Raw genomic sequence first — 10,551 nt, forward strand, 5'->3', positions numbered from 1 at the left:
ATGAGTCAGCTGTCTAACTTTGAGATGAGTCTGCCAGTATGCATATTCATGTATCTCATGTATGTCACAGTAAAGCTATTTCCAGGACATGGACTAAGTGCGGTTAGGTTAGTTTTAAATTCAATATTGCTACACTATGTTCTACAAAAACTGTTGACTTATTTAAATGGTGGGTTGTCTCTACAGAAAACTTGTACTTGGTTTGGACAGCTACTGTGGTATGCATACAGTATTTATTGTTAAAATGTATTCTCTTTTAACCCCTAAACCAAACTCATGCTGAGCTAAATCTCTTACTCTTCATCTGTCAAAATGTAGACTTGTCTTCCAACTTCTTCAAGGTTCTATATTTTTTTACAGTCCTCTCTGGGACAATGTGTAGACAGCACACAGAGAGCTGGACTGTGTTTTGCAAGCTAGCTCATTTGTGTGAGTGTACATTACCTGTACATAAAACTGCTGACTTGACCCCCTGTGTCATAATTTACGACACAGTCTGTAAAGCCGTGCTAATGGGCACACCCTACCTAAAAGACCATGCTTCAAAGAGGCCAACATATGCCATGCCACGTTGTCTGTCGAAGCATTCTAAATGGCACCCTAGTCCCTATATAGTTCACTACTTTTGATAGCGCTCAAGCTAAAAGTAATGCACTATTTAGTGAAAAGGGTGCCATTTGGGACGTATGCTGTGACTGTGGCATGTCCACTCATTTCACTCCATCAAGCGGAAAGGAAAGGGAAGGAAAGAGAAGTCCCCCACTGAAAAAACTAATGGGATTACCAGGAGCTCTTACATATGACCACTCCTGTACACACATATGACCAATCATGGACCCACATTTTTTTTCAGCTTAGTTAATTTGTATTTATTGTATGCATTTTATAAGCCCTATGCCAGGGCAGAGCAGGGTCCTGGCAGTGGAAAACCATAGAAGGAGGCTGTGCCAAGCTGTACTCACTGTAATCAGGAACCCCCGGCCAGACAGTGTTAGGAACATTCCAGTGATAACCTGTGTTGACAGTGAGGTCAGATTACTGTACGGTACATCTCTCCAACATTAGCTACACACCTCTGCTTTGATCCCTGACAGCCCAGCCATCACTCCGGCTGGTGCCTGGGAGAATTCACTGGAGGTCCGACCGAACGGCCACGGGATCTAGAGTCCAGGATCCAGAGTCCAGGATCCAGAGTCCAGGATCCAGAGTCCAGGGTCCAGAGTCTAGGATCCAGAGTCTAGGATCCAGAGTCCAGGGTCTAGGATCCAGAGTCTAGGATCCAGAGTCCAGAGTCCAGGGTCCAGAGTCCAGGGTCCAGAGTCAAGGATCCAGAGTCCAGGGTCCAGGATCCAGAGTCCAGGGTCCAGAGTCCAGGGTCCAGGGTCCAGAGTCCAGAGTGCAGGGTCCAGAGTCCAGGGTCCAGAGTCCAGGGTCCAGAGTCCAGGTCCAGAGTCCAGGATCCAGAGTCCAGGATCCAGAGTCCAGGGTCAAGAGTCCAGGTCCAGAGCCAAAACCTTCCTGAGATATTTCAGCAATATCTCGATTAATTCAAATTGTTTTTGTGGCCATATCATTTCATGGCTGATACAGTGTATACTATGAAAATAGGCTCGTGGTGCAGCCTGTAACTTGGACGGTTGCCTTGCCAACACAAACTGACTCACTTCTTGGAATATTTCAATTTGCAACAATAAATCAGGACAGGGAGCAGCAGCCAGCCAATCTACCCAGGGTCTGAAACTCAAGCCGTCACATTGTGTGCGTGTTTGTGGCTGGTATGTGTGTGGCTGGTGTGCGTGTCGTGTGTGTTTGTGTGTGTGTGTAGCTGGTGTGTTGTATGTGTCTGCGTGCATGCTTGGATGCGCATGTGTGCATTGAGTCTAGGGGGCTCAGAGCGAGGTGTCTCTCTGGATCATATCTGTGCCACTTAATCATGTCTCCCAGCAGCTGAACAAATGGAGATAGATGTTGTTTCCACTTCTGCTCTTATCCCTGTGAGTGTCTTACACACAGGCATGACCAAGCCCAACACATGCGTGTCACAAGATAATCGAGCTGCTGCACATGTAAACTACTTCACAAAACATTTGTTTTAAAGGATAGAGTGGAAGTGTGAGCTACCTCAAACAGAGGACAGGATAGCAATAGGAGAGACCGAGGCAGCACGGCGTACACAAGGCTTTTGTGACTTATGTTCTGACAAGCCCACCACGGCTAGCACTAACTACGTGGCTAACAAGCCCTCCCTGGCTAGCATAATATAAGTGGCTAACAAGCCCTCCCCGGCTACCACAAGCTACGTGGCTAACAAGCCCTCCCCGGCTAGCACAAACTATGTGGCTAACAAGCCCTCCCCGGCCACCACAAACTACGTTTTTAACAAGCCCTCCATGGCTAGCAGAATATACAAGGCTAACAAGCCCTCCCCGGCTACCAAAAACTACATGGCTAACAAGCCGTCCCCGGCTACCACAAAGTACGTTTTTAACAAGCCCTCCCTGGCTAGCAAAATATACATGGCTAACAAGCCCTCCCCGGGTACCACAAACTACATGGCTAACAAGCCGTCCCTGGCTACCACAAACTACGTTTTTAACAAGCCCTCCCTGGCTAGCACAATATACGTGGCTGACAAGCACTCCCCGGCTACCACAAACTACATGGCTAACAAGCAATGCAGTGCAACTCACAGCATACTTTCACAATTTGACCAGTCCAGTTAGATTCAAACTTGGGTACACATACAACCACTAATTTGTAGTTTATACGTATGTGTATAAGTAGCTAATTAGGCCTTTATTATGTCTTATTAGCCATATATTAGTTCTTAATTATTTTCTCATTCAAACATTATATGTCATGTATAACTGGCCATAACTTAGCTATAATAAAGGCATATTAATAGTTAATAAAGAGCGGTGGCAGATAGCCTATCGGTTAAGAGCGTTTGACCAGTAACCATAAGGACGCTGGTTCGAATCCCTGACCCGACTAAGTGAAAAATGATTAGTGGTTAATATATGTACATACAATTAAAGTGTTGTCCTTGATATTTACATTGTGATATTGGCTTTTATGTGATACTTAACATGACTGAACATTTCTGTCCAGACAACAGAATTTAAAGGGTTAAAAAAACAATGATTTCCCCCAAAACATTCTCTGTGGTATGTCATTGTACTGTACATGTGGTTGTGTGTGTGTGTGTATACGTGTATGTGCATTCCAGGTTGCTTGTGTCTTGTGTGTGTATAAATAAATAAAATGACCGAACACTGCAGAAAGAGTGACATTTAACCAACATGCACACCCACATAATGCATCAGATTCCTCAGATGGGGCTTTATATTTACATGTTAGTCATTCACCAGACACTCTTACCCAGAGCGACTTACAGTATAGTGACTGCATACATTTTTGTACTTTTTCGTATTTTTCGTTCTCTATCAATGTAATCACCTTCACATGCCATGCGGGGTGTGTAATGTTGTGTACATGTTGTTCCCTAACCACTGTCTTCAGCTACAAATCACAATCCAAATGATTACATCTCAGAGTGGAATGTACTACATGACATGCTATAGTACAAATCTGATGTCGTGATTGTAAGGAGAATAAATAATAGGCTACACAGGTTATTTTGTTCAAACGGGTAAAAAAATGCACAAAAACGGAACTGGAATAAGTATTGTTCTATTGTTAGCTGCACTATAACCCTCTTATTAAACCACTGAGTGCCACCCACTGGCTCTGCCTGCACCATTACATCATACCCAGGGCTGGACCATTCGTGTGTCACTCTCACAGCTGACAGTTAAATCTCATTGGCTATTCCCAATTCAAAAAAACATTCAACCCTGATGAGAAGAGAAAAGGAGACCGGATCGAGACATCCCCGCCAGAGATTTAGTGTGTGTGTGTGTGTGTGTGTGTGCTTGTGTGTGTGCTTGTGTGTGTGTGTGTGTGTGTGTCTGTCTATTTCTATACGTGTTTGCTAGAGAGCCTTAGCAACGGTTTATTTTTCTCGCTCTTTTTCCCCCCAGCTCAGTTGAGGTCGATGCTTTGCCTTCTGCCTGGTCTGCCGCCAGCGCTAGGCCTCTTTAATGTGAAAGACACAAGGTTAGGGGATCCACTTACTAAACAGCAGCAGCCCCCACCAGGTAATCAACTGAGCATGGCATTGCAATTTGACCTGGGTCAACTGGGTCCACACCTCCCCTTTAAGAAAGGAGGAGAAGCCCCTGTGTGTATGTCCCAAATGGCACCATATTCCCTATTTAGTGCACTACTTTTAACCAGATCACTATGGGCCCTGGTCAAAAGTAGTCTGTCATTTGGGACGTATCCCCTGTAATGAGAGAGGAAATGTTGAGTGACCTAACGCTAATACAGCAGCTCGTCCACATCAGTCGATGGGAATTTGAATGAGATGCTTTCTCTTTAGCGTGGTCTCTACTGATCTTATCATGACTAACTCCAAATCCTCTTTGTCTCCCAATTTCTTAGTGGTTGTTGTGTCCATTTTTTCTTGCCTGGGAGTACAATATAAAGGTTTGTTATAGTATATTCAGATTGTTACATAGAATTGTTTCAAAGGGATCATTTTGAATCTGTTTTCAAGCTAGCCTACAAGCCAAATGTACGTAGGAGTTAGGCCTAACCACTAATTGGGGTTAAAAAATATGACCTGCGGAAATGAGGTCTTATCCAAATGGAGCTGATTGGGAATCAAGCATTAAAAAAAGAGGCAGAGCATCACACCCACTTGGCAGACCTTAACTTTTCCACTTTTCTTTTTAAGCTTTGTTTCTTGGCAGAACCATGTATAAGAGTAGAATACAAGCCACCATGACCATACTCTGCCAGACCTCCTTGAAATACCAATTAAAGTGAATTTAGTCACATTCTCCTGTTCTTATTCCCCTCCTCCTCTGCCTCTAGACTGATGCTTATATGTTCTTTAGGCCAAGTGCTTTGACGGCACAACACATTCTTTACGAGCAAAGAAAGAGCTTAATGTTACCACCTTGGAACCAGTTCTGAATACATGCTCTCGGAGAATCTGAAACACACCAGCGATGAATAACAATGCTACATGTTGCCCAGTTATTACAGAGATAATGCTACATTGATTGGTTTGATCTCCACTCCTGTTCTACAGCCCTGGCTAACGTAGCAAAAGTTCTGTAACTTTCCCAAAAGCTAGCTATCTCCACGGGATACATCGAAGCTGATTCAGTTCAATTCAAACAATCTTTTATTTTTTAAATGCTCTATCTAACCTGATCATAAGGTGCAAAGACCTACAGGGCCCTGTGAAAGTATTCCCCCCCCCTTGGCATTTTTCAATTTTTTTTGCCTTACAACCTGGAATTAAAATATATTTTTGGAGGCTTTGTATCATTTGATTTACACAACATGCCTACCACTTTGAATATGCAAAATATGTTTTGTTGTGAAACAAACAAGAAATAAGACAAATAATCTGAAAACTTGAGCGTGCATAACTATTCACCCCTTCAAAGTCAATACTTTGTAGAGCCACCTTTTGCAGCAATTACAGCTACAAGTCTCTTGGGGTATGTCTCTATAAGCTTGACACATCTAGCCACTTGGGATTTTTGCAAGTTCTTCAACAAAAGAATTCTCCAGCTCCTTCAAGTTGGATGGGTTCCACTGGTGTACAGCAATCTTTAAGTCGTACCACAGATTCTCAATTGGATTGAGGTCTGGGCTTTGAGTAGGCCATTCCAAGACATTTAAATGTTTCCCCTTACTCAAGTGTTGCTTTAGCAGTATGCTTAGGGTCATTGTCCTGCTGGAAGGTGAACCTCTGTCCCAGTCGCAAATATCTGGAGGACTGAAACAGGTTTCCCTCAAGAATATTATTGTATTTAGCGCCATCCATCATTCCTTCAATTCTGACCAGTGTCCCAGTCCCTGCCGATGAAAAACATACCCATTTTTTATTCACGCAATGGCTTTTTTCTGGCCACTCTTCTGTAAAGCCCATCTCTGTGGAGTGTACGGCTTAAAGTGGTCCTATGGACAGACACTCCAATCTCTACTGTGGAGCTCTGCAGCTCCTTCAGGGTTATCTTTGGTCTCTTTCTTGCCTCTCTGATTAATGCCCTCCTTGCCTGGTCTGTGAGTTTTGGTGGGTGGCCCTCTCTTGGCAGGTTTGTTGTGGTGCCATATTCTTTCAATTTATTATTATTGGATTTAATGTTGCTCTGTGGGATGTTCAAAGTTTCGGATATTTTTTTATAACCCAACCCTGATCTGTACTTCTCCACAACTTTGTCCCAGACCTGTTTGGAGAGCTCCTTGGTCTTCATGGTGCCGCTTGCTTGGTGGTGCCCCTTGCTTAGTGGTGTTGCAGACTCTGGGGCCTTTCAGAACAGGTGTATATATACTGAGATCATGTGACAGATCATGTGACACTTAGATTGCACACAGGTGGACTTTATTTAACTAATTATGTGATGTCTGAAGGTAATTGGTTTCACCAGATCTTGATATAGGGGCTCCACCAACTTGAAACACGTTATTTTTTTAATTTCACTTCCACAATTTGGACTATTTTCTGTATGTCCATTACATGAAATCCAAATAAAAATCTATTTAAATTGCAGGTTATAATGCAACAAAGTAGTAAAACGCCAAGGGGGATGAATACTTTTGCAAGGCACTGTAAACATGAGATCAGTATTTTTGCTTCATATAATGATACCTACTCACTACATACTCTATAGAGAAACCCAGACAACTCTCTAAAATTAGGTGAAAATGTATTCAGTCTCATACTCTTCGTTCAGTGTATTCGTCTGTACGTTTTAGAGATCTGCTGAGGGGGAGGAAAATCTGCCCAAAAATAACTAAATACGGTAAGCAGGACACGAGGACAAGGCACTGGGTGAACAGCTAACTTGAGAACTCCCCAAAAAACATCCCGTGCCCTGATATTGTTCACAGTTTGGGAGTTGAAGACCCCAAGCCACTGCTTAGCCTCAATACGTCTCCCCTCATTTGTGTAAGAGAATACCCCTGGAACCATCCAGGACTTGCTCTCACTTTCATTTTCCTACAGAGTGTTGTTGCTGCATATTTTAGCTCTACCCTGAGGCTGGAAGCCACTTTAAACTGTCTCCAAAGCCAGGGAAACCAGCATCCAACCAGCCCTGCAGCCCAGGGAGAGGAGATCTACAGATATACTGCACTGTGAGTCTTGTAGTCATTAGGTACCCAATGACTGCACTGTCAATGGTCATGTTCAGTGTGTGTGTGTGTGTGTGTGTGTGTGTGTGTGTGTGTGTGTGTGTGTGTGTGTGTGTGTGTGTGTGTGTGTGTGTGTGTGTGTGTGTGTGTGTGTGTGTGTGTGTGTGTGTGTGTGTGTGTGTGTGTGTGTGTGTGTGTGTGTGTGTGTGTGTGTGTGTGTGTGTGTTTGTGCGCACGTGCGAATGCGCGTGCATGCGTGTTTGTTTCCAGTGTTTTATCTCTCCACAACCCCAGCGGCATTTGCCACCTGTCCACAGCGACCCGGCCAGCAGTGAAGCTGGTATGTCAGCAGTCTGTCACTGTCTCACAACACAACAATCCACAATGACTTCTGTGACATAAGCAAAGCATAAACCCTAGAAGGGATTGTTGCTTTTGTCAACATACAGAGTAGTAGAAAACATAAATGCATTTTCATCACAATATAAATGGCTGGGAGCCATAGGATCCATTTTAAACAGTGACTTATTTTTAGTAAAAAAAAACATTTCCAAAACTTCTTCAGGCGCTAGATATAACTGAAATGTCGAACTCTAAAACAACAACTGCTGGTAAAAGTTTGCATTCTATTCTATCTCATTTTTGTAGAAAAAGATTAAATATTGAATTAACGTTATAAATTACCTAGAATGTTTTATATTGTATTAACATAATTATATTAAATAAAACATTGCGAGTTGATCCAGCTCACCAAGAAAGCGCATTTTTCTTGTTTTGAGTTGATTTAGCTTAATCAGAAAATGCATCAAGAGATTTTGTATTGTTTTAAGATATTCTGACTTGTTTCAAGACTTTTTAGCTTAAAGTAAAAAAATGATCTGCCAGTGCACTAAGAGAATTTGTCTTGGTAACACGTCTTATTAAGATCAAATAACTTGAAATTAGATTAATGATCTTACACTACTTGTGTAAAGCTTTTAAAAAATATGCTGTATATTTTATTTTTTGAAATAAGAACAATTATCTGCCAGTGCACTAAGATTATTTACCTTGGTAAGAGGGCAAGTCAATGCATTCTAATGGTAAGAGATATCTACAGTAGGTAAGATTTAAAAAAATTGCAGTGTATTTTTCATTGTTATCTTTCACAAGTTCTGAGATGTATTTCTTCACAATATGGACCGTATGAATTTGACTATTCCTCTGAACAGCTCGGTCCAGGATGTAATGATTGAGGTAGTATGTGAATTCATTAATCAATGTCAGTAAATAGAACTGCAGGGCAAACAGCTAAACAGAGGCGCTGATGGGATAGAAACCATTACTGTGGTTTCACCTTCGATCAATACACTGTAAAACACAAGTGGATGGCTGCAAACACAATAGGAAAGCAGAGATGTGCAATACACACGTACAAAGGCACACATACACACACACGAGAGGCATTGTAGTGAAGCCCCCCCAATTATACTTTCATTTTATTTATATTCTGATGAATGAAGCAACTAATGTAACAATGTGATCTGGTTCTGTCTGTGTTGTTTTGAATCTATTATTCCCAGCTACTAATTCCCAGTAGTGGAGAAACGGTGAACCGCTTCAGGGATTTCATGGACTGACGTCCGTCTGTAGTTTTTTTGACTTCTTGTTCAGATTCAAAGAACTAACATCAATACATTAGATCAGACTAGATGACATCCATGTGTTTTCTGTGAATTACATTTTGTAGTAGCACTGTATTTTACAGTACTGTTTTCAATAGGGGATTGTATGATAGTAAGGGTACTTGTGCTAAATCAACTCAATTGTGTAACTACATGGTAACCCAGTACCAAATGGTGTAAAAGTCAAGCAGTGCTTGATTAAACAAACAAATCATTTATATGTTAATACTGTGTAATTACAATTGTAATAAGTATTCTTATTATCTAAGAAAACTATTATTTCTTACTGTAAATACCTAGTAATTATTTAATTAATTCATCATTTTTGCATAAAATAAAATACCACAATATAAATTCACTCAACCAAATAAATCAAGTGACAGTATAATACTGTATTTCCAATAGATTTCCTTACAATATACTAAGACACATTTGCAGAAGTGCAGTATGTGTTCACGCCGTGTCTTTGGGATATAATAAATGACAGCCCAGCAAGAATTCAAAGCATCTATAAAACTACTCTTACATGTGTATGAGCACTTCAGCTTCAGTTCTTCCTTGTACTATACACATTTTACATTTGATCTCAATATAACTTTGAATATAACTTTCAAAATAACTTTCAAAATAACTTTGAATATGGTTACTCATTTCACATTTGATCTCAACTTTGAATATAACTGAATATATTTTTGTTCATTGTCTGCTCATAGCCTACTACTATTTAACCTCTAGAAAAATTGTCTTAAACATCAACATAATAGATTTTATTTATTGCCCAGCCTTAAGCACATGCAGCAGCAATTTAACAGCGCCCCGTAGGTACACAGTCATTACAGCAGGTAATTAGGAGACTGGCTCTATACCTTCTCTAGCGCTGCTGATTGGTACACAGTCAGGGACCCTGAATTCCTGGGGTCTCACGGTCCTCTGCGGTGTTTCCCCGTCCCCGTCCTGAACTGATGAGTTGTAAACTTTCAGAGAGAGAGTGGGAAACCCGGGGCACTGCTCAGCGGCACAGGCGACTTCTCAGTGAGATCAACACCTCAGCGTTTCCTTCTCTTCCACTGGTGTAACTTAACCCTCTCCCTCCCTACCTCCCTCAACTCCCCCACAGCCCTGGACCAGCCCTCCATAGGCAGGCAACCTACATCCAGTTGGATTCTCAACTTCCTCTTTATTTAATCCATAAGCCCAGCTAGCGATGAGCTCACAGGTACAGTATGACTACAGTAGGGTCGGGTTTCCAGGCATCTTGAAGGAAGGAGAGCCTGGGGAACACCATAGAACAAAAGGGAGAGAGGAGAAATAGAGAGTGGCCAGGATGGTTGAGGAGTCAGGAGACTGAGGTTGGCTCGGTAGTACGGCGACCCCCTCTCTCCACTGTCTCTCATGGATGAAGACCATGTGATGATCCATCCGACATGCTAAAACTCCCCAGGCTTTAGAACTGAACCACAGCCTCCTCAGAGATAGATCAAGGAAGGGTAAACGCTACTCTCGAGAACAATGAGTGGTTCCCAAAAAAGAGGAAGATAAGCTTGTAGTGGAAAGGTTTTATGAGGTCAAAGTGAACCATTTATTATGTAGCTAGCTATGGTGTCTGTATTGGTTAGAACGGGCTCTCCACAGGTTCATCACTGTATGATGTATTTAGACGGGGCTCTCC

At 42.0% G+C, this 10,551-nt stretch overlaps 1 protein-coding gene across 1 annotated transcript in view; it reads right to left on the reverse strand.

Annotated features, from left to right (window-relative positions):
• LOC139563633 (leucine-rich repeat transmembrane protein FLRT2-like) overlaps positions 1-9,910 on the reverse strand; it is a 47,232-nt gene extending 37,322 nt beyond the window's left edge. The window contains exon 1 of the mRNA XM_071382471.1: positions 9,749-9,910. The gene's annotated coding sequence lies outside the window, so the exon portion shown is untranslated. The remainder of the gene's footprint in view (positions 1-9,748) is intronic.
• Between the last annotated feature and the right edge of the window lie 641 nt (positions 9,911-10,551).

The sequence above is a fragment of the Salvelinus alpinus genome, chromosome 34 (genome assembly GCF_045679555.1).
Source record: "Salvelinus alpinus chromosome 34, SLU_Salpinus.1, whole genome shotgun sequence".
NCBI lineage: Eukaryota > Metazoa > Chordata > Actinopteri > Salmoniformes > Salmonidae > Salvelinus > Salvelinus alpinus.